Source organism: Antechinus flavipes, chromosome 5 (genome assembly GCF_016432865.1).
Source record: "Antechinus flavipes isolate AdamAnt ecotype Samford, QLD, Australia chromosome 5, AdamAnt_v2, whole genome shotgun sequence".
In the NCBI taxonomy this organism is placed as follows: domain Eukaryota; kingdom Metazoa; phylum Chordata; class Mammalia; order Dasyuromorphia; family Dasyuridae; genus Antechinus; species Antechinus flavipes.
In genome coordinates this window covers 109,890,330-109,910,565 of record NC_067402.1, presented here as the reverse complement: position 1 = coordinate 109,910,565, position 20,236 = coordinate 109,890,330, and the positions used below count along the sequence as shown (strand labels likewise).

The 20,236-nt window shown below is 33.8% G+C and overlaps 1 protein-coding gene and 1 long non-coding RNA gene across 4 annotated transcripts in view; one reads left to right on the top strand and one right to left on the bottom strand.

The window, feature by feature from the left end:
- EXOC4 (exocyst complex component 4) overlaps nucleotides 1-20,236 on the top strand; it is a 931,688-nt gene that overhangs the window by 490,351 nt on the left and 421,101 nt on the right. The gene's annotated exons all lie outside the window — the stretch shown is intronic.
- Nucleotides 3,619-20,236, bottom strand: part of LOC127564794 (uncharacterized) — a 229,524-nt gene continuing 212,906 nt past the window's right edge. Inside the window, exon 2 of the long non-coding RNA XR_007954358.1 lies at nucleotides 3,619-4,878. This is a non-coding gene — a long non-coding RNA (uncharacterized LOC127564794). The remainder of the gene's footprint in view (nucleotides 4,879-20,236) is intronic.

Below are 20,236 nucleotides of genomic sequence, written 5' to 3'. Positions count from 1 at the left end.
ATTATGCTTAAATTACATGGTTCTTTCCAACTGACACATTTTGTTAGTGTTATCAGACAGATTAGAGGGAATCAAATCAGTAGGAGTGTTGTTTCATATTCTTCCAGGTCAGCAGTCTTATTTTCAAGGATAACACTCCCTGATTGCTCTGCTAGGGGCATAATTGATCAATATCAAGTTTGCTTCTTATGCTACATCTAACTTGTTAATTTAAATCATGGTGTACTGATTTTATATGCAGCGTAGACTCATATCTTAGGGCATCGTACCTTAGGTGAATATTAAGCTCTCTGATCAGGCCAGCAGTGGGCAAATTTGATCAGCCAAACCAGAGTGATGTTTCTCTGTTAAAAAAAAAAATGAAATAAAAAATTGAGTATTGTTTTGTGGTATAATTGTCACTAGTTCCTTTCTTTTGCCAACCTCACACATTCCCTGTCTCATTTCCTAGCTTTTGAGTATTTCCCCTCATTCCCCCCACTTCAAATATTCTTGTACAAAAATATTTTCCTATGTCAAGTTTATTATATCATCTTGTGAGATGCTTATTTGGGAGAAGACTACTAATATATTTCCATAGGAAAAAGGAGAAAGTTTTTAAGCACATAAAGTCTAAATATTCAGTGAATTGGAAAAAAAGGGGGGAAAACCCTACAAAACAGGAAAATTATCATCATAATTTTTTAAAAGTTTCCTTTCTTTTTTCAAAGAAGAAAAATTGCATATTTATGGAATTTAGAAAACTCATGAAGTATAGTCAAGAGAATGTTCAAAGGAAATTTTATCCAGACCTACCAATTTGCCCTAGGAAGAACTAAAAAGAAAAATATCTTAAGATAATTTCAAAGATTTAATATGAACTCTTTATTCAGCTGACCCTAGTGTCCTCTGAATTTATATTTTCACATTCCCCCTTCAAGGGAAAATTGCCCATCAAATTTTCTATATAAGGAGGCACAGAAACCAAGGCTGGCAAAAAACCTTTGAACTCATTGAGTCCATTTTATGTATGAAAAGACTGAATCTCTAGAGTAGTTTTATAAGTGGCCATCCAGCTTTTACTTGAATACCTCTTAGGATGAGAGAATTTATCACTCTCTGAGACATGGCTCCTCATACTTTTGTAACTCTTGTTAAAATCTAAAAATCTTTTCCTTTGAATTGAGCAAATCGGTCTCTTTGATACAATTTTGTATTTTTCCACACACAATTAATTATTTAACTTTTTACATCTGATACTTCCCACACAGCTTATTTACTTTTCTCTGCTGTTAGAATATCAATTCTTTTTTTTTTTTTTTTTTTTTTTTTTTTTTGGCTGAGGCAATTGGGGTTAAGTGACTTGTCCAAGGTCATACAGCTAGGAAACAGCAACTTTTTTTTTCTTTGTTATGCAACCTCCTCCTCACTAGAACCTTCAACTCTATCCATAGAACTATCATAGGTTTTTATAGATAAACTTGTGCCTTCTTTCCTAGAACCTTGTTTTCCCCTCACTTCTTGGCCATTACCAGAGTAGTTGGCTCTTGCCTGCCTGTCCTCCCTCTCCAAATTCTTTCCATCTTTAAAAAAAAAAAAAAAAAAAAAAAAAAAAAAATTGTCTTTCCCCCAATAAAATATGAGCTCCTTAGAATTGTTGGCTTGTTTGTTGTATGTGTCTCTCCAACACTTAGCATAATTATATAGTAAGTGTTTGGTAGCTGCTTTATCATGAATTCACAGAATTTGGTATTTGAAAAGGACCTCAGTGGTCATCTTGTCCATCCTATAAACTATTTTAAAAATCAGTCTATTTATTTTGTTAATTTAATACTTTTTACCCCAATTATATAGAAAAACTTTTTTTTAAGCATTCATTTAAAAATCTTTTGAGTTCCAAATTCTCTTTATATCCCCACCCTACCACCCCTCCACCCCAGCCTTACTCCTCCACTCCTATTGAGAAGGTGAGCAATTTGTTATGAAATATATACACTAGTCATACCTAACAAATTATTACCCAGTCTCTGTTTAAAGATTTTCTCCAAGGAGAACTCTAATCCTTCTTGAGAGAAGGTATCATCATTATCATCATTTAATTTTTTTTCTTTTCTTTTCTCAAGAAATGCCACGGAATTTAGAAAACTCATCACAATGTGTATTCAAGAGAATGTTCTAAGAGAATTTTATACAGAACTAGCATTTTGTCCCAGGAAGATCTAAACCTTCAGTTAATTACTGTATGAACTCAAACCCTATCAGCAACTTGGTTGCCCTCTTGTACATCTTTTAGCTGAATACAATATCACTCTGATATATTCTTATTTTTAGCCTACACTCCTTTGATTTCCCTTCTCAAAACAATCAGAACTAAAACAGTATATCTCAGGCTTCTGTTTTTCTTACTTAACTCAATATTCTTTGAAGACAGTGTTATAAAGGGATAGTTGTTTTTTTTTTTCCTGCATAAGAAAGTTAGCACTGTATCCTTATATAGTTCCATCTATTTGCTCCAATGAATATAATCTTTTAAAGTTTCTTCAGACTCTTGTGTAGTATTTCAGAATTCTCGTTAAGATGTGTTTTTTTTTTTAAATCAGGAATACTTGAAAGTCCTCTATTTTATTAAAAATCCATTTTCCTCCATGTAGAGTTTTTCCTCAGTTTTGCAGGGCTAGTCAATTTTAATTGTAAATCTTTACCTTTTTAAATATATTTTACATATTTTTATACATTATATTTCAATATGTCATCTTGGTTTTAGTAGAAGCTCTCAGAGGGATGTGTATGTCTACATGAACATCACTATATAATAATAATGATAATTTCACCTTTGAAACTCCTAATGAAATTAGACCTTGGATATCATTTAATTAATCCCATTCACTTTACAACTGATAGGACTAAATCCCCAAGAGATTAGGTGATAACTGCTAAGTCCCCTGAATGTAACAGAAAATCAGATACTGCTAGTTCTGTTCACTATTTTCCCTGCCCACTGGATCTCTTTGAAAATGTGGTAGTATCTATTTATTTGGAATTATTAGCTGGAGGGATCCAAGAGAGACTTCTTGAAGTAGTGGGGTGCTTGAAGTTAGTTTTAAAGTTAGTTTACTCAGAGGTAGTAAATCAAGGAGCAGAAAGTGCATTAGGCTGTTGGAGGGGGCAGCTGGAATTTCTTCTGGGAGGAAGAGAGTGAGAGATCCAATGTTACTGAATCATAGATTGTAAGGAGAGGAGTAAAAAAAAAAAACTGAAATAATGGGAAGAGGACACGTTGTGAAGAGCTTTTACATACCAAGCAGGGGCATTTACATTTGACTCTTAAGGCCAACTGTTCTCTAACTTTTTAGTCTCAGGACTCTTAATAGTTTAAATTTTTTTTTAAATTTTCAATAGTATTTTATTTTTCCAGATACATATAAAGGCAATTTTCAACATTCATGACTCTAAGACCCTTTGTTCTATAGCTTTCTCTTTTCCTCCCTCACTTTCCTTCTCCTCAAGATAGTAAGCAGACATACGCTAAACATATACAATCCTTTCAAACACACCTCTACTTTATTCATGCTGTACAAGAGGAATTAAAAAAAAAAAAAAAAGCCATGAGAAAGCTAAACAAACAAAAAAAAGGTTTAAAAAAAAAAAAACAAACTCTCTCCCTGGTTGCAAATGGCATTCTCCATCTTAAGTCTATTGAAATTGCCCTGAATCACTATATTGCTAAGAGCCAAGTCCATCACAGTTGATCATCACATAATCTTCTTATCACTGTGGACATGTTCTTCTGATTCTGATCACTTCACTCAGCATCAGTTCATATAAGTCTTTCCTGAAATCAGCCTGTTTATCACTTCTAATAGAAAAACAATATTCCATTACATTCATATACCATAACTTATTTAGCCATTCTCAAACTGGTGGGCATCCACTCAGTTTCCAGTTCCTTGCTACTGCAAGAAGGTCTACTATAAACATTTTACTCTCTTTTATGACCTCTTTGGGATACAGACCTGGTAGTGACATAGCTGGACCAAAGGATATGCATACTTTGATAGCCCTTTGGCATACTTCCAAATTCTTCTCCAGAATGGTTGGATCATTTAACAACTACACCAGCAGGAATACATTAGTATCCTAATTTTCCCAAATCCCCTCAAATAGTTATTAACTTTTCCTGTCATCTTAGCCAATTTGAGAGGTATGAAATAGTACCCAAGAGTTATTTTAATTTGCATTTCTCTAATCAATAGTAATTTAGAGCATTTGTTCCTATGACTAGAAATAGCTTTACTTTCTTTATCTAAAAATTGTCTGTTTGTGTCCTTTGACCCTTTATCAAGTTGGAGAATGACTCATATTCTTATGAATTTGATTTAATTATCTACAAATTTTATAAATGAAGCCTTTATCAGAAACACTCATTATAAAATTTTCCTATTTGCTTCCCTTATTTTATAGTATTTTATTTTTCTAAATATATGCAAAGGTCATTTTCAACATTCATCTTTGCAAAACTTTGTGTTCCAGATTTTTCTCTCTCCCCCTCCTTCTTTCCTATCCCCAAGAGAGCAAGCAATCCAATATAGGTTAAATATGTATAATTCTTCTAAACATATTTCCATTTTTGTCATGCTGCACAAGAAAAAAATCAGATTAAAAGTGAAAAAATATGTGAGAAAAAAATCAAGCAAACAATAATAAAAAGGTGAAAATATTCTGTTTTTATTAACCAACTCCCTAAGAAAAAATCCCCAGGACCATATGGATTTACATGTGAATTCTACCAAACATTTAAAGAACAATTAACTGCAATGCTATATAAACTATTTGAAAAAATAGGGATTGGACCCACACTTAACACCATATACCAAGATAAGATCAAAATGGGTCCATGACCTAGGCATAAAGAATGACATTATAAATAAGAGGAACATAGGATAGTTTATCTCTCAGACTTGTGGAGGAGAAAGAAATTTGTGACCAAAGATGAACTAGAGACCATTACTGATCACAAAATAGAAAATTTTGATTACATCAAATTAAAAAGTCTTTGTACAAATAAAACTAATGCAAACAAGATTAGAAGGGAAACAACAAACTGGGAAAACATCTTCACAGTTAAAGGTTCTGATAAAGGCTTCATTTCCAAAATATATAGAGAACTGACTCAAATTTATAAGAAATCAAGCCATTCTCCAATTGATAAATGGTCAAAAGATATGAACAGACAATTTTCAGAGGATGAAATTGAAACTATTACCACTCATATGAAAGAGTGTTCCAAATCATTATTGATCAGAGAAATGCAAATTAAAACAACTCTGAGATACCACTACACACCTGTCAGATTGGCTAAGATGACAGGAAAAAATAATGATGAATGTTGGAGGGGATGCGGGAAAACTGGGACACTAATGCATTGTTGGTGGAGTTGTGAACGAATCCAACCATTCTGGAGAGCAATCTGGAATTATGCCCAAAAAGTTATCAAACTGTGCATACCCTTTGATCCAGCAGTGTTTCTATTGGGCTTATATCCCAAAGAAATACTAAAGATGGGAAAGGGACCTGTATGTGCCAAAATGTTTGTAGCAGTCCTGTTTGTAATGGCTAGAAACTGGAAAATGAATGGATGCCCATCAATTGGAGAATGGCTGGGTAAATTGTGGTATATGAATGTTATGGAATATTATTGTTCTGTAAGAAATGACCAGCAGGATGAATACAGAGAGGACTGGCGAGACTTACATGAACTGATGCTAAGTGAAATGAGCAGAACCAGGAGATCATTATACACTTCGATAATGATATTGTATGAGGACATATTTTGATGGAAGTGGATTTCTTTGACAAAGAGACCTAACTGAGTTTCAATGGATAAATGACGGACAGAAGCAGCTATACCCAAAGAAAGAACACTGGGAAACGAATGTGAACTATCTGCATTTTTGTTTTTCTTCCCGGGTTATTTCTACCTTCTGAATCCAATTTTCCCTGTGCAACAAGAGAACTGTTCAGTTCTGCAAACATATATTGTATCTAGGATATACTGCAACATATCCAACATATATAGGACTGCTTGCCATCTAGGGGAGGGGGTGGAGGGAGGGAGCGGAAAAATCGGAACAGAAACGAGTGCAAGGGATAATGTTGTAAAAAAAAATTACCCTGGCATGGATTCTGTCAATATAATTATTATTAAATAAAAATTAAAAAAAAATAAAATAAAATAAAAATAGGGATTGAAGGAGTCCTACCAAATTCCTTTTATGACACAGACATGTACTGATACCTAAACAAGGTCGGTTGAAAACAGAAATAGAAAATTATAGACCAATCTCCCTAATGAAAATTGATGCTAAAATCTTAAATAAAATGTTAGCAAAAAGATTACGGAAAATCATCCCCAGGGTAATACACTATGACCAAGTAGGATTTATACCCAGAATGCAGGGCTGGTTCAATATTAGGAAAACTATTAGCATAATTGACTATATCAACCAAATTAACAAAAACTCATCTCAATCATCTCAATAGATGCAGAAAAAGCATTTGATAAAATCCATCATCCATTCCTTTTTTTTTTTTTTTTAACTTTTTATTGACAGAACCCATTCCAGGGTAATTTTTTACAGGATTATCCCTTGCACTCACTTCTGTTCTGATTTTTCCCCTCCCTCCCTCAATCCCCTCCCCCAGATGACAAGCAGTCCTATACATGTTAAATAGGTTACAGTATATCCTAGATACAATATATGTGTGCAGAACCGAACAGTTTTCTTGTTGCACAGGGAGAATTGGATTCAGAAGGTATAAATAACCTGAGAAGAAAAACAGAAATGCAAGCAGTTTATATTCATTTCCCAGTGTTCTTTCTTTGAGTGTAGCTGCTTCTGTCCATCCTTGATCAATTGAAACTGAATTAGCTCTTTTTATCAAAGAGATCCACTTCCATCAGAATACATCCTCAAACAGTATCGTTGTTGAGGTATATAATGATCTTCTGGTTCTGCTCATTTCACTTAGCATCAGTTCATGTCTCGCCAGTCCTCTCTGTATTCATCCTGCTGGTCATTTCTTACAGAACAATAATATTCCATAACATTCATATACCACAATTTACTCAACCATTTTCCAATGGATGGACATCCATTCATTTTTCACCTTCTAGCCACTACAAACAGGGCTGTCACAAACATTTTGGCACATACAAGTCCTTTTCCCTTCTTTAGTATCTCTTTGGGGTATAAGCACAGTAGAAACACTGCTAGATCAAAGGGTATGCACAGTTTGATAATTTTTTGAGCATAGTTCCAAATTTCCCTCCAGAATGGCTGAATGTGTTCACAATTCCTCCAATAATGTATCAGTGTCCCTGTTTTCCCACATCCCTTTCAACATTCCGCATTGTCTTTCCCTGTCATTCTAGCCAATCTGACAGGTGTGCAGTGGTATCTCAAGAGTTGTCTTAATTTGCATTTCTCTGATTAATAGTGATTTGGAGCATATTTTCATATAGCTATAAATAGTTTTAATTTCTTTGCCTGAGAATTGTCTGTTCATATCCTTTGACCATTTATCAATTGGAGAATAGCTTGATTTCTTATAAATTCGAGTCAGTTCTCTGTATATTTTGGAAATGAGGCCTTTATCAGAACCTTTGACTATAAAAATGTTTTCCCAGTTTATTGTTTCCCTTCTAATCTTGTCTGCATTTGTTTTGTTTGTACAAAAACTTTTCAATTTGATATAATCCAAATTTTCTATTTTGTGGTCAATAGTGATCTCTAGTTCTTCTTTGGTCATAAATTCCTCCCTTTTCCACTGGAAACTGAGTGTATGCCCATACTCTCAAAAGTTTTTAATAGGCCAACATCCATTCCTAATAGAAACACTTGAGAGGAGAGGAATAAATGGACTTTTTCTTAAAATAGTCAGGAGCATCTATTTAAAACTGTCAGTAAGCATCATATGTAATGGGGAAAAACTGGAACCTTTCCCAGTAAGATCAGGAGTGACACAAGGTTGCCCAATATCACCGTTATTATTCAATATTGTATTAGAAACACTAGCCTTGGCAATAAGAGTCGAAAATGAGATTGAAGGACTTAGAGTAAGTAATGAGGAAACCAAATTACCACTCTTTGCAGATGATATGATGGTATACTTAGAGAACCCCAGAGATTCTACTAAAAAGCTATTAGAAATAATTCACAACTTTAGCAGAACTGCAGAATACAAAATAAATCCACATAAATCCTCAGCATTTTTATACATCACCAACAAAATCCAACAGCAAGAGATACAAAGAGAAATTCTATTCAAAATAACTGTCAATAGCATAAAATATTTGGGAATCTATCTACTAAAGGAAAGTCAGGAATTATATGAGCAAAATTACAGAACACTTTTCCACACAAATAAAGTCAGATTTAAATAATTGGAAAAATATTAAGTGCTCTTGGATAGGCCGAGCTAATATAATAAAGATGACAATACTCCCTACACTAGTATCTATTTATTTAGTGCTATACCTATCAGACTCCCAAGAAACTATTTTAATGATCTAGAAAAAATAACAAAATTCATATGGAAGAACAAAAGGTATTTTCAGAATTTCAAGGGAATTAATGGGAAAAAAAAAAATCAAATAAAGGTGGCCTAGCTGTACCTGATCTAAAACTATGTTACAAAGCAGCGGTCACCAAAACCATTTGGTATTGGCTAAGAAATAGATTAGTTGATCAGTGGAATATAGGTTAGGTTCACAAGACAAAATAGTCAATAATTATAGCAATCTAGTGTTTGACAAACCCAAAGATCCCAACTTTTGCGATAAAAATTCATTATTTGACAAAAACTGCTGGGAAAACTGGAAATTAGTATGGCAGAAATTAGGCATGGACCCACACTTAACACCATATACCAAAATAAGATCAAAATGGGTCCATGATTTAAGCATAAAGAATGAGATCATAAATAAATTAGATGAACACAGGATAGTTTACCTCTCAGACTTGTAGAGGAGGAAGGAATTTGTAACCAAAGAAGAACTAGAGATCATTATTGATCACAAAATAGAAAATTTTGATTAATTCAAATTACAAAGCCTTTATACAAACAAAACTAATGCAAACAAAATTAGAAGGGAAGCAACAAACTGGGAAAACATTTTTACAGTTAAAGGTTCTGATAAAGGCCTCATTTCCAAAATATATAGAGAATTGACTCTAATTTATAAGAAATCAAGCCATTTTCCAATTGATAAATGGTCAAAGCATATGAACAGACGATTTTCAGATGATGAAATTGAAACTATTTCCACTCATATGAAAGAGTGTTCCAAATCACTATTGATCAGAGAAATGCAAATTAAGACAACTCTGAGATACCACTACACACCTGTCAGATTGGCTAAGATGACAGGAAAAAATAATGATGAATGTTGGAGGGGATGCGGGAAAACTGGGACACTGAGGCATTGTTGGTAGAGTTGTGAACGAATCTAACCATTCTGGAGAGCAATTTGGAACTATGCTGAAAAAATTATCAAACTGTGCATACCCTTTGACCCAGCAGTGTTTCTACTGGGCTTATACCCCAAAGAGATACTAAAGAATGGAAAGCGACTTGTATGTGCAAGAATGTTTGTGGCAGCCCTGTTTGTAATGGCTAGAAACTGGAAATTGAATGGATGCCCATCAACTGGAGAATGGTTGGGTAAATTGTGGTATATGAACGTTATGGAATATTATTGTTCTGTAAGAAATGATCAGCAGGATGAATACAGAGAGACTTGGAGAGACTTACATGAACTGATGCTAATTGAAATGAGCAGAACCAGGAGATCATTATACACTTCAACAATGATACTGTATGAGGATATATTCCGATGGACATGGATATCCTCGACAAAGAGAAGATCTAATTCAGTTCCAATTGATCAGTGATGGACAGAATCACCTACATCCAGAGAAGGAACACTGGGAATTGAGTGTAAACTGTTTGCATTTTTGATTTTCTTCCCAGGTTATTTTTACCTTCTGCATCCAATTCTTCCTGTAGAACAAGCAGTTCTGCACACATATATTATATCGAAAATATACTATAACATATTTATCATGTATAAGACTGTTTGCCATCTAGTAGAAGAGGTGGAGGGAGAGAAGAGAAAAATCGGAACAGAAGTGAGTGCAAGGGAAAATGTTGTAAAAAATTACCCATGCATATGTACTGTCAATAAAAAGTTATAATTATTTAAAAAAAATATTCTGCTTTAATTCACATTCAATCTCCTTAGAGAACAATGAATGTGGATGACACTTTCCATTACAAGTCCATTGGAATTGCCTCAAATCACCTCTAATTCCTTCTAATCTTGGCTGAATTGGTTTTGTTTGTGTAAAACCTTTTTAATTTAATGTAATCAAAATTATCCATTTTGTCTTTTCATAATATTCTCTTGTTCTTCTTTGGCCATTAATTCCTCCTTTTTCCAGAGATCTGACAGTTAGACCATCCTTGCTCTCCTAATGTTTTTAAAGTATCACCCTTTTATGTCTAAGTCATGAACCCATTCCAACCTTATTTTAATATAGGGTATTAGATGATGTTTAATGCCTCGTTTTTGTCATACTGTTTTCCAACTTTTTTTTACCCAGCAATTTTTGTCAGATAATGAATTCTTATCCCAGAAGTTTTATAAATTATAGAGGTACTCTTTAAATTCAATTATTTTAAGAATAAAAATTTTTAAAGATCTCAAAGCATTTTAATGTGTTAATATCTATCAATGTTTACTGTATTAGTAATTAAAAGGATAAATTTTAAAAAGTGTTAGCTAAGTTAAGTAGTTACATTTTATTAGAAATGATATTTTAATGAAAAACTATCATAATTTCCAAATTTTTAAAGTATTAGCTGAATTTAGAAATGATATTTTAGTGAAAAACAATCATATTTTCCATGCAAAAAAAAAGCAGTTGGAAGAATGGCATTATTTTATGTATATTTTCACATCTCTTCACTTCTGACTTAATAGAATACTATTAGACTCTCATGTTAACTTCTGCAATTAAGCCATTATAATATGTTGCTTCAGTTAAAGTTTACATGTGTATTTCTGTGTGTGTATTAAAATGTTCTTTCCTTTTCTAAATATGCCTCTTTGTAAAATAAGTAAATATTTTATATAGGTAATAAGTAAATTTTAATAGGTAAATCACATCTGTAATCACATCTGTACATCACACATTAATAAGTAAATCACATACATGGAGGACCCCCAGAAATCCTGGAACCACATCTTGAGAACTGCTTCTCCACCTAATAGAAAGTCACCTTAGTTTGTTGAGTATGGATTATGAAGATTATGGGCATGATAACGTGATCAGATTTAAGATATGGGAAAATATCATTGACAGCAATATGCGGAATAAGATGAAGGCCTGATTGAAGTGGAGTTGTTGTAGTGGCTATTTGGAGTTAAGAGGTGGGGACATATTCCAGACATCTAAAAATAGAAATAGCAAGATAGAGAACTAGTCTAAAATAAGAGGGAAGTATTGAGGATAACACTGAAGTTTTAAACCTGAGTGGATATTTACTTTTAGAAATCTACAGAGGACTAGTAGATAGCGCAGTGGATAGCACACTGGCTCTGGAGTTAGGACCTGAATTCAAATCTGGCCTCAGACACTTAACACTTCCTAGCTGTGTGATAGTCAATTATCCCCAGTTGTCTTGCAGACCACCAGACAACAGTGTTGATGGGGCATGGGGATTGACCCCCCCTCCAATACATTGAATTTTCTGCTAATGTCATGAGATGTCTCAAAAGAATTTGTCGGCTTAGTCCATCTCCAAGAGACAAATATCTTATTACACTGTTGGCAGTGGGCTAAGTTTCCCAAGGAAGTGTAACGATTAACAAGGGGAAAGACATGAGCTAAATTCTCTAGCAGAACTCACCATTAAGAAGGGGAAACTCCATAAGGTGGGCCAAGTTTGATGCTTAGTAAGCAGGAATAATCACTAAAAGAAATGATTGAAAAAGTAGGATACTAGTAGTTTTGTTTGTTTTTTTTTAATAGGAGAAAAATAATCTTGGGGTCAGACTTTTGATTGGATATAGTAAATGTAGTGGATGGTTTCTAAGATTCCTTCCCATTCTAAATCCTCCAGTCTCCTTTGGTGAGGCTGAGAGAGAAGAAGATATATAAACACACAAAATCTAAATTTGTGCCTTGACACTAAGAGATGAAAATAGAAAGGACGACCTTATTTGCCTTGAAGGGATATCAAAACTGTCTAGAATAGAACTGTTTAGCATTACTTTACAGGCCATTGAACTCAGAGTTAGACTCCTGATTGAGACACCCTAGAATGCATATAGAAATGTCCTGAGGTCATTTAGCTATTTTATAAGCCATTTCACCCAAGCCAGAAAGGAGAGAGCAATAGGTTTATAACACAATTAACCCTTAAAAAAAAAAAAAAAAAAAAAAAAAAGCTCTGTGGAAAAGCAGATTTTAGAATTGAATTCTTGCGATATAAATTCAGCACTCTGTAAGGTATACACATGCAGAAATTATGCATACATCCACATGCAATTTATCTTTTTACAGGGCTCATATGTTTAATAAAATCTAATGGAAACTTCTACAAGAGGAGAATACATTTTGAAAGAGTGATGAACGAGGGCAGCAATAAAACAACAGCTTGCAGCATTTTGCTTTGAGTCCCACTAGATTCGTGGTTTTATTTTACATTAGAAATGACAGTACAGTGATGATTATTGCTCCTTGGGGACTGATAGGAAAGGAAACAGTGCCCAATTATATTAGTCATTAGTATTCTCTGCAGAGTGGGAGTCTCCATAAGGAGAGCAACCGGGTTGAGATATGAATCTGAGTTTATTTTTTTTAACTGGTGAGCCATCTTTCCTGTAGGTAAAAATAGAATTTCAGTTCTTTTTTTTTTCCCCACTGCTTTGAAAGAAAGGAAAAAAAAAAAAAAAAACAAGTACCCAAAAACCTTCGTAAGTCATCCAGTTGCTTTTTATTACTTAAAGTAGAAGGTATATCCCAAAAGTCTGGTCTCATTCCTATTTCTCAAGAGATAGTCCTCTGAGCCCCATGTTGACATTTTTCAATTTTTTATGGCAGTCTGGATATTTTTGAAACTAAAAGGCAAGCAACCAGTTCCTTGAGGAGCAGTCAGCTGGAGGCCAACTATCAGTCAGCCTCCTTGCATGCTATTCAAGCCACCAAAGTGCCCTTCCTCCAACTTATTTTTATTTTTTTGCATTACCCACCTTCACCCCACCACAATTCCACTAATAAACAGACAAAGAAACAAATCATTAAAGGTTTTTTTTTTTTTTTTTTTTTTTTTTTTTTTTTTTTTTAATGTTTGCACCTGAGTATTAATTTGGGAAGAAACCTAGGGAAAAGCTTTTGCCTAGGAATCTGATCCATGCTTTCAACAATAGACTTGGCTGCCCCACAGCAATATGACAGTGAGGGCAGGAGAGCCTCATTGGTTTTCCTTCTCTTCCTAACTTCTATTGTAATATGTGTAAAACTCATTTTGACTCTTAATTATTTTGAACTTTTACTTCTTTGGAGAGATTCCTTGTTTTCCTACTCTGTGTGTGTGTGTGTGTGTGTGTGTGTGTGTGTGTGTGTTTGGTTTTTTGCATTGAGTTTTATTTCTGATCTAAGTAAGTTTCTAAGTTTCTTCTTATAGGAGTTTTTGTGGGGGGCGGCTAGTTGGTATAGTGGTTAGAGCATCAGTCCTGAAGTCAAGAAGCTCTGAGTTCAAATGTGATTTCATACACTTAATATTTCTTGGCTCTGTGACCCTGAGCAAGTCACTTAACCCCAATTATTGCCTCAAGCACAAAAAAAAAAAAAAAAGTTTTTGTAGGAGTATAGTTGAAAGAGTGCTGAAAGCAGAATGTTTACAGAAGACATAGAATTGTTGGGAAATTTCTAAACCCAGGGAGGTCCTAGAAGCTTAGAATAATTCTTTCCATCTTGTTTCTTTTGATTGGAGGTCAATAATTCTGGGGACTAGGCTAAAAGATTAAAAGTTGAACTGGCATCTACTGAAGGCAGTCATAAATAGTAACTTTTCAGAAGAAAGAAATTTAGATAGGTGTATGGAATTTAAAACAACATTAGGGCAGCATTCCAGTCTGCCATATAATGAAGCTGCTTGGCTGGCCACTTTCCTAATCTGAGAAGTTGAGTAATAGGCCCTGAATATCAGGTAATGATTTGGTAGGGAGAAAGTCTTAATCTTGAGGTTGTAACTTGTCAAACTTGTCTAAAAAATTGCCAAAGATCTATTCTGGTGGGTATATCTCCCCGTAGTTAATCTGACCAATTCATCTTGGTGAAACAGCAGGTAGTAGAAGTCTCCATTCGATCTTAACAGAATATTTAGGTGACACAGGGTGTCTCAAAGGTAGAATCTGTGGATCTATCTCATTAAAATACGTAGTGATGACCTATTTACACAGCATTTTAGCTCTCTTTAATTTCTAGAGCTACTTTTTATTGGAAAGACATTTTTCTGAAATTCTTATCACATAGTTTTTATTCATTTCCTATACAGGCACTCTTTTCCTGAACCTCTGTCTTGTGATAGAGGTACTTGCATAGCTGTATGAAATTATGAGCTGTGACAAAAGCAGGGTTACCCAAAACAGACAGCTCCTAGTGGAGCGTTCTGACAAAAAGCGATCCACTAGAGAGGCAAATGGCAAACCATTCCAGTATCTTTGTCAAGAAAATCCCTTGAACAGTTATTAAAATGATTAAAGAGATGACATTAGAAGATGACCTTAAGATGCAAGGTGTTCATTATATTATTGGGAAAGCATGCAGGACAATTACAAATAGTTTCAGCACTAATGAAGCTACTAGGCCAAAACAGAAATGAAACTCAGCTGGAGATGTGTCTGGTGATGAAAGGAAAGTCCAGCGATGTAAAGAACAAATTTGCATAAGAACCCAGAATGTAAAATCTGTGGTGGTCAAGATTCAGCAATATAGGGTATAGCAATATGTGAACTGATAATTGCCAGCAGAGGAATTAAGAGACCAAATCGCCAACATTTGCTAGGTGGCCATTGTTTTGTTGTTCTTTTCTTCCTCCTCTTACTTCTCCTCCTCCTCCTCCTCCTTCTTCTTCTCTTCCTTCTCATCCTCTTTCTCCTCCTCTTCTTCCTTTTCCTACTCCTCCTCCCCCTTCTTTTCTTTCTTCTTTCTCCTCCTCCTTCTTTTCTTCTTCTCCTCCTGCTTCTCCTTTTCCTCCTCCTCCTCCTTTTTCTTCTCCTCCTTTCTCCTCCTTCGCCTTCTCCTTCTCTTCCTTCTTCTCAAATCTTTGAATCACAACAACACATGTGGCAAGTCTTTAAAGAGAAGAGAGATCTCTTCTCACATCATCCTACTTATCTTTTAAGAATCCTGTATACAGGCCAAGAAGCAACAGTTTTAATCACACGTGGAACAACTGATTGGTTCAAGATTGGAAAAGGAGTAAGACAAGGCGCAGTGCATTGTCACTTTATTTAACTTATATGCAGAATGTGTCATGTGAAATTCCAGGCTATGTGAATTTAACTGGAATTTAAGGTTGCCTGGAAAAATACCAACAATTTCAGATAAGCAGATAATATATTCATTTGGCAGAAAGTGGGGGAGAATTAAGCAGCCTTTTGATGAGACTGAAAGAGGAGAGTGTAAAAGCTAGCTTGAAGTTTAACATTAAATAAACCAAGACCTTGGCAACTGGGCCCATTTCTTGTAGTCAGTTAGAAGGAGAAGATACGGAAGCTGTGTCAGAGTTTATATTTCTGAGCTCAGAGAGCATTGAAGACAGTGAATGCAGTCTTGAAATTAATGCTGCTTGCTCCTTAGAAAGAAAGCTATGACAAATCTGGACAGCATAATAAAAAGTAAAGACATCACTTTATTAGCAAAGGTTTATATAGAAAAGTTGTTGTTTTTTCCAATAGGAATGTAAAATGTGAAAGTTGGACTATAATGAAAGCTGAGCTCCATGGAATAGACACTTCTGTATTGTGGTGCTAGAGAACTTTTGAGGATTTCTTGGACAGCAAGGAGATCAACTCAATCAATACTTAGAGAAATTAATTTAGACTATTCACTAGCAAGTCAAATACTGAAAACTTAAAATTCTTTGTGTACGTAATGAGAAAATAGTGTCATTGGAAGAGATCATGATATCAGGAAGGATAGGTGAAAGGAAAAGGGGATAGCAGACTGCTGTATTAGAATTTTGCTATCGATTTATCACTTGAAAAAAGTGGGTTCTGCTAAGTTCAACAGACTGTTCTACAATAGATATCAAAATAGATACAGATACTGCATTGTCAGGGATCATTCTCTATTGGAGGTCAGTTATTTTAGTTTTTAAATGGCATGGAAACTGATATTTTTATTTTGACTGGGGAACTATGGTCTCAAAATTGAAATTTATGTGGTAGGTTTTTGCATTATCTGTTTTAATAGGATTCAACTTTTTAATTTTACATTTTATTCTTTGGAGGTATATGAACTTGAGTATCTCATAAAAAAGGATGGTGAAAAATAGTCTACAGATTTTTGAAAGATAAAACATATATGTTGAATGATGAAAGGAAAATAGTTTTGATAAAGAAGAAAAACAAAATTAGATATGTAACTATTATTAGAAATATACCAATTATATAATACTCATACCATGAATAGGTTTTTGCTGTAATCATAGAAATATGGAATGAGTTTTTAGAAATTTCTTCTTGGAAGTAGTGACTGAATTTCTTGGTAGAGAGGAAAAAAGAAAAATTCTGTGAAATTAAGGGACAAAAAGGAAAACAGAATTTGTTGATTTTGAAAAGCAAAGCAAAAAAGGAAAGATCACTGGATTTGAAAGTCAGAAGACCTGGTTCTCTCATTCAATAAATTTATCTTTGGGTAAAATACAAACCTCTTTGATCTTCCAGTTTCCTAATTAGTAAAATCAGGGGAATAGACTAGTTAATCTATAATTTCCTTTAAAAAAAAAACCCAGGCCCCATGATTTTTGTCATTCCAAGATAAGAGTGGGAAATAAAAAATGAAAAGTTTAATTTGATATTGACATGAAAATGTTGAAAATGTAACTATGTTATTAATAATATTAAATTGAAAATAAATATGCCAGAGTCTACATGTCCAAAATAATTATCTTCAGAGACCATTCATATACAAGAATAGTATCTATCATTCACTGTTCAAATCATTTTTGGAATGTCTCTCAAGCATTTTTCTAAGCCACACAATCAATCCAGTCTCATTAAATTATAGTGTTACCTTATTTCTGTGGACCTAAGTGATAGTACTCTATTTGATTATTTACCTTAATTAATTTACCTTAATTCACCTTCAAAGAGCCAAAGCTTTTTTGCCCCTGAGAATATTTATTTATTTATTTATTTTTAAATAAAGCTTTTTTCTTTTTCTTTTTTTTATTATTTTATAATAACTTTTTATTGACAGAACCCATGCCAGGGTAATTTTTTACAACATTATCCCTTGCACTCACTTCTGTTCCAATTTTCCCCTCCCTCCCTCCATCCCCTCCCCTAGATGGCAAGCAGTCCTATACATGTTAAATAGGTTATAGTATATCCTAGATACAATATATGTATGTATGCAGAACTGAAGAGTTCTCTTGTTGCTCAGGGAGAATTGGATTCAGAAGTTAAAAATAACCTCACTGAGAATATTTAAAGAAATGTTCCATATCTCATTAATTTTGAGATAGACTCAAGAATCATAATTCCATTACCATGGAACGTCATTAATATATCTGTCAAGGCAGGTATTAAGTATTAGTCACAAAATGATTGTTTAATTTTTGCATAGATGATGTATTTTTTTCACATCTTATTTTGATATAACAGCTTATTTTCCCCTTCATCAAATCTCAGAATTCATATAGTCTCATCTATAGAACTTTATATTTTTCCTCAGTTAAATTTCATTTCATTCATTATAGCTTTTGTTCTATCTTATATTACAATCTACTAACTGTACTCACAGTGTTTATTTGAAAATTTGCCAAGCATATTGGATAAAGTGCTATACTTGAAGTCAGGAAGACCTTAGCCCACCAAAAGAAAAAAAAAAAAAAAGAAAAGATTAATCTGAAAGGATCTGTACTTGATAGAGCCATATTATGTTGGTGTTTATTGATTATTGCCTTTTTGCAGCCTCAAAAAAATCATTCCTTTAAATTGAGTTCTAGAATTTTGACAGAAAAAGAAGTTAATCTTACTTATACATAGTTTTCAGCTTCTGCCTCTTCTTTGTTTTTAGTTGTTGTTTTCAAAAATTGGGTTAATATTTTCCCTTCTCTAGTCTTTTGATACCGCTCCTATTTTTCAAGTCCTTCAAAGACCTTTAATTTCTTCTTAGAAGTTATATCCACCAGTTCTTTCAGTTTTGCAGGATGTGGTTTGTTAGATCCTGGTGTCTTTAATACATCAAAGACAGCTTGATTTTTTTTGCTATACACATCTCTACTTCACCTCTACCCCAACCCCACCATATATACCCTAAATTTTGGTTTCTGTTCCCTGCTAATATTTTTTTATTCTAGACTTCAGAAAACGTAGGCAAAGTAAATGTTGAGTAGTTCAGCTTTAGATCCTCTATGATCATTATCTCATCCATTCTAAACAGTGTAGCTCATGTTTGATTATTTCAAAAATAGCTAAGGAACCAAAACAAAACAAAACTTGTTTATTGTTCATTGAAGTCAATGCCAATCTCAGCCTCTTCTGGGTTTTAGTGCTTCTGATATGCACTTCCTAAAAGATTCTGCCAATCTTTTCTAATTATTCTCAGTTACTTTGCCCCTCCTTCCATCTGTATATCCATATTGGTCCTTTTAGGCAGATTTCCTTTTTTCCCCTTCTCTATAACTTAATATTTCAAAGTTTTCCATCTCTCAGGACAATTTTCTTTGTCAAATAGTAGGCCATATAATCCTAAAGTATGTTGTTGTTTATACTGATCCTCTGTTCTTTCCAGATCTAGAGTTTATGTTAGACAATTGCATAGTTCATTTATTTTCTACATTTTCTGTTGATGCAATAGTCACTTGCCTCCAAAGAACCTGTCATTACTGTTTTAATAAGTTATTCTTTCTGTGTATGCATTTCCTTTTCTTCATTTGGTTTCTACATACCATTGCATTTCTTTCTCTAGGGATAGAAACATTCTTTATATAGTTATGTATCCTCTATGTAGTTTGTTTTCACTGTGTCTTATATATCTATGACCTCTTATTTTGTGAATATAGTGATTCATTCTGGACTAAAGTGGGAGGACAGCCACCCTTTTAAATAACATATCCCCTACTACAATTAGGGCAAAGACATCTAATTCAATAGTGGAGACTCTCTTTAAGATTATCTAATCTTTAATGATGTGATAAATGACACTATCCTTATAGCAACCTTTTCCTCTTATGAAAATATAAGAGAATAGATGATAGAGAATAAGTAAATGGTCTTAGTCTTGAACTTTGATTTCTGGTTAATTGGATGCTTACTCTCTTTTTTTTTTTTTTTTTTTTTTTAGCTTTTTATTTTCAAAATATATGCATAGATAGTTTTTTTAACATTCATCCCTACAAAATCGTGTGTTCCATTTTTTTTTCTTCCTCTCTTCCCCCAACCCCTTCTTTAGTCAGCAAGCAATCCAATATATGTTAAACATAATCAGTTCTTCTATGCATATTTCCACATTTGTCATGCTACACAAGAAAAATCAGATCAAAAAGGAAAAAAAGGAGAAAGAAAACAAAAAGCAAGCAAACAACAACAACAAAAGTGAAAATAATGTGTTGTGATCCACACTCAGTCCCCACAGTCTTCTCTCTGTGTGCAGATAGCTTTTTCCATCTTTGGAACTGGCCTGAATCAACTAACTGTTTTATTTTAATTGAAGTAATTTTATTTATTTTTAATGCACATTGCTTTTTTTTTTTTTTTTTAACACACATTGCTTTATGAATCATGTTGGGAAAGAAAAGTCAGAGCAAATGGGAAAAATCATGGGAGAAACAAAAAACAGAAAAAGAAATGAACATAACGTGTCTATTTACATTGTCTCCTTGGATATTTTTCTGGATGCAGATAGCATTTTCTGTCCAAAGTCTATTGGGATTGCTTTGGATCACTGAACCACTG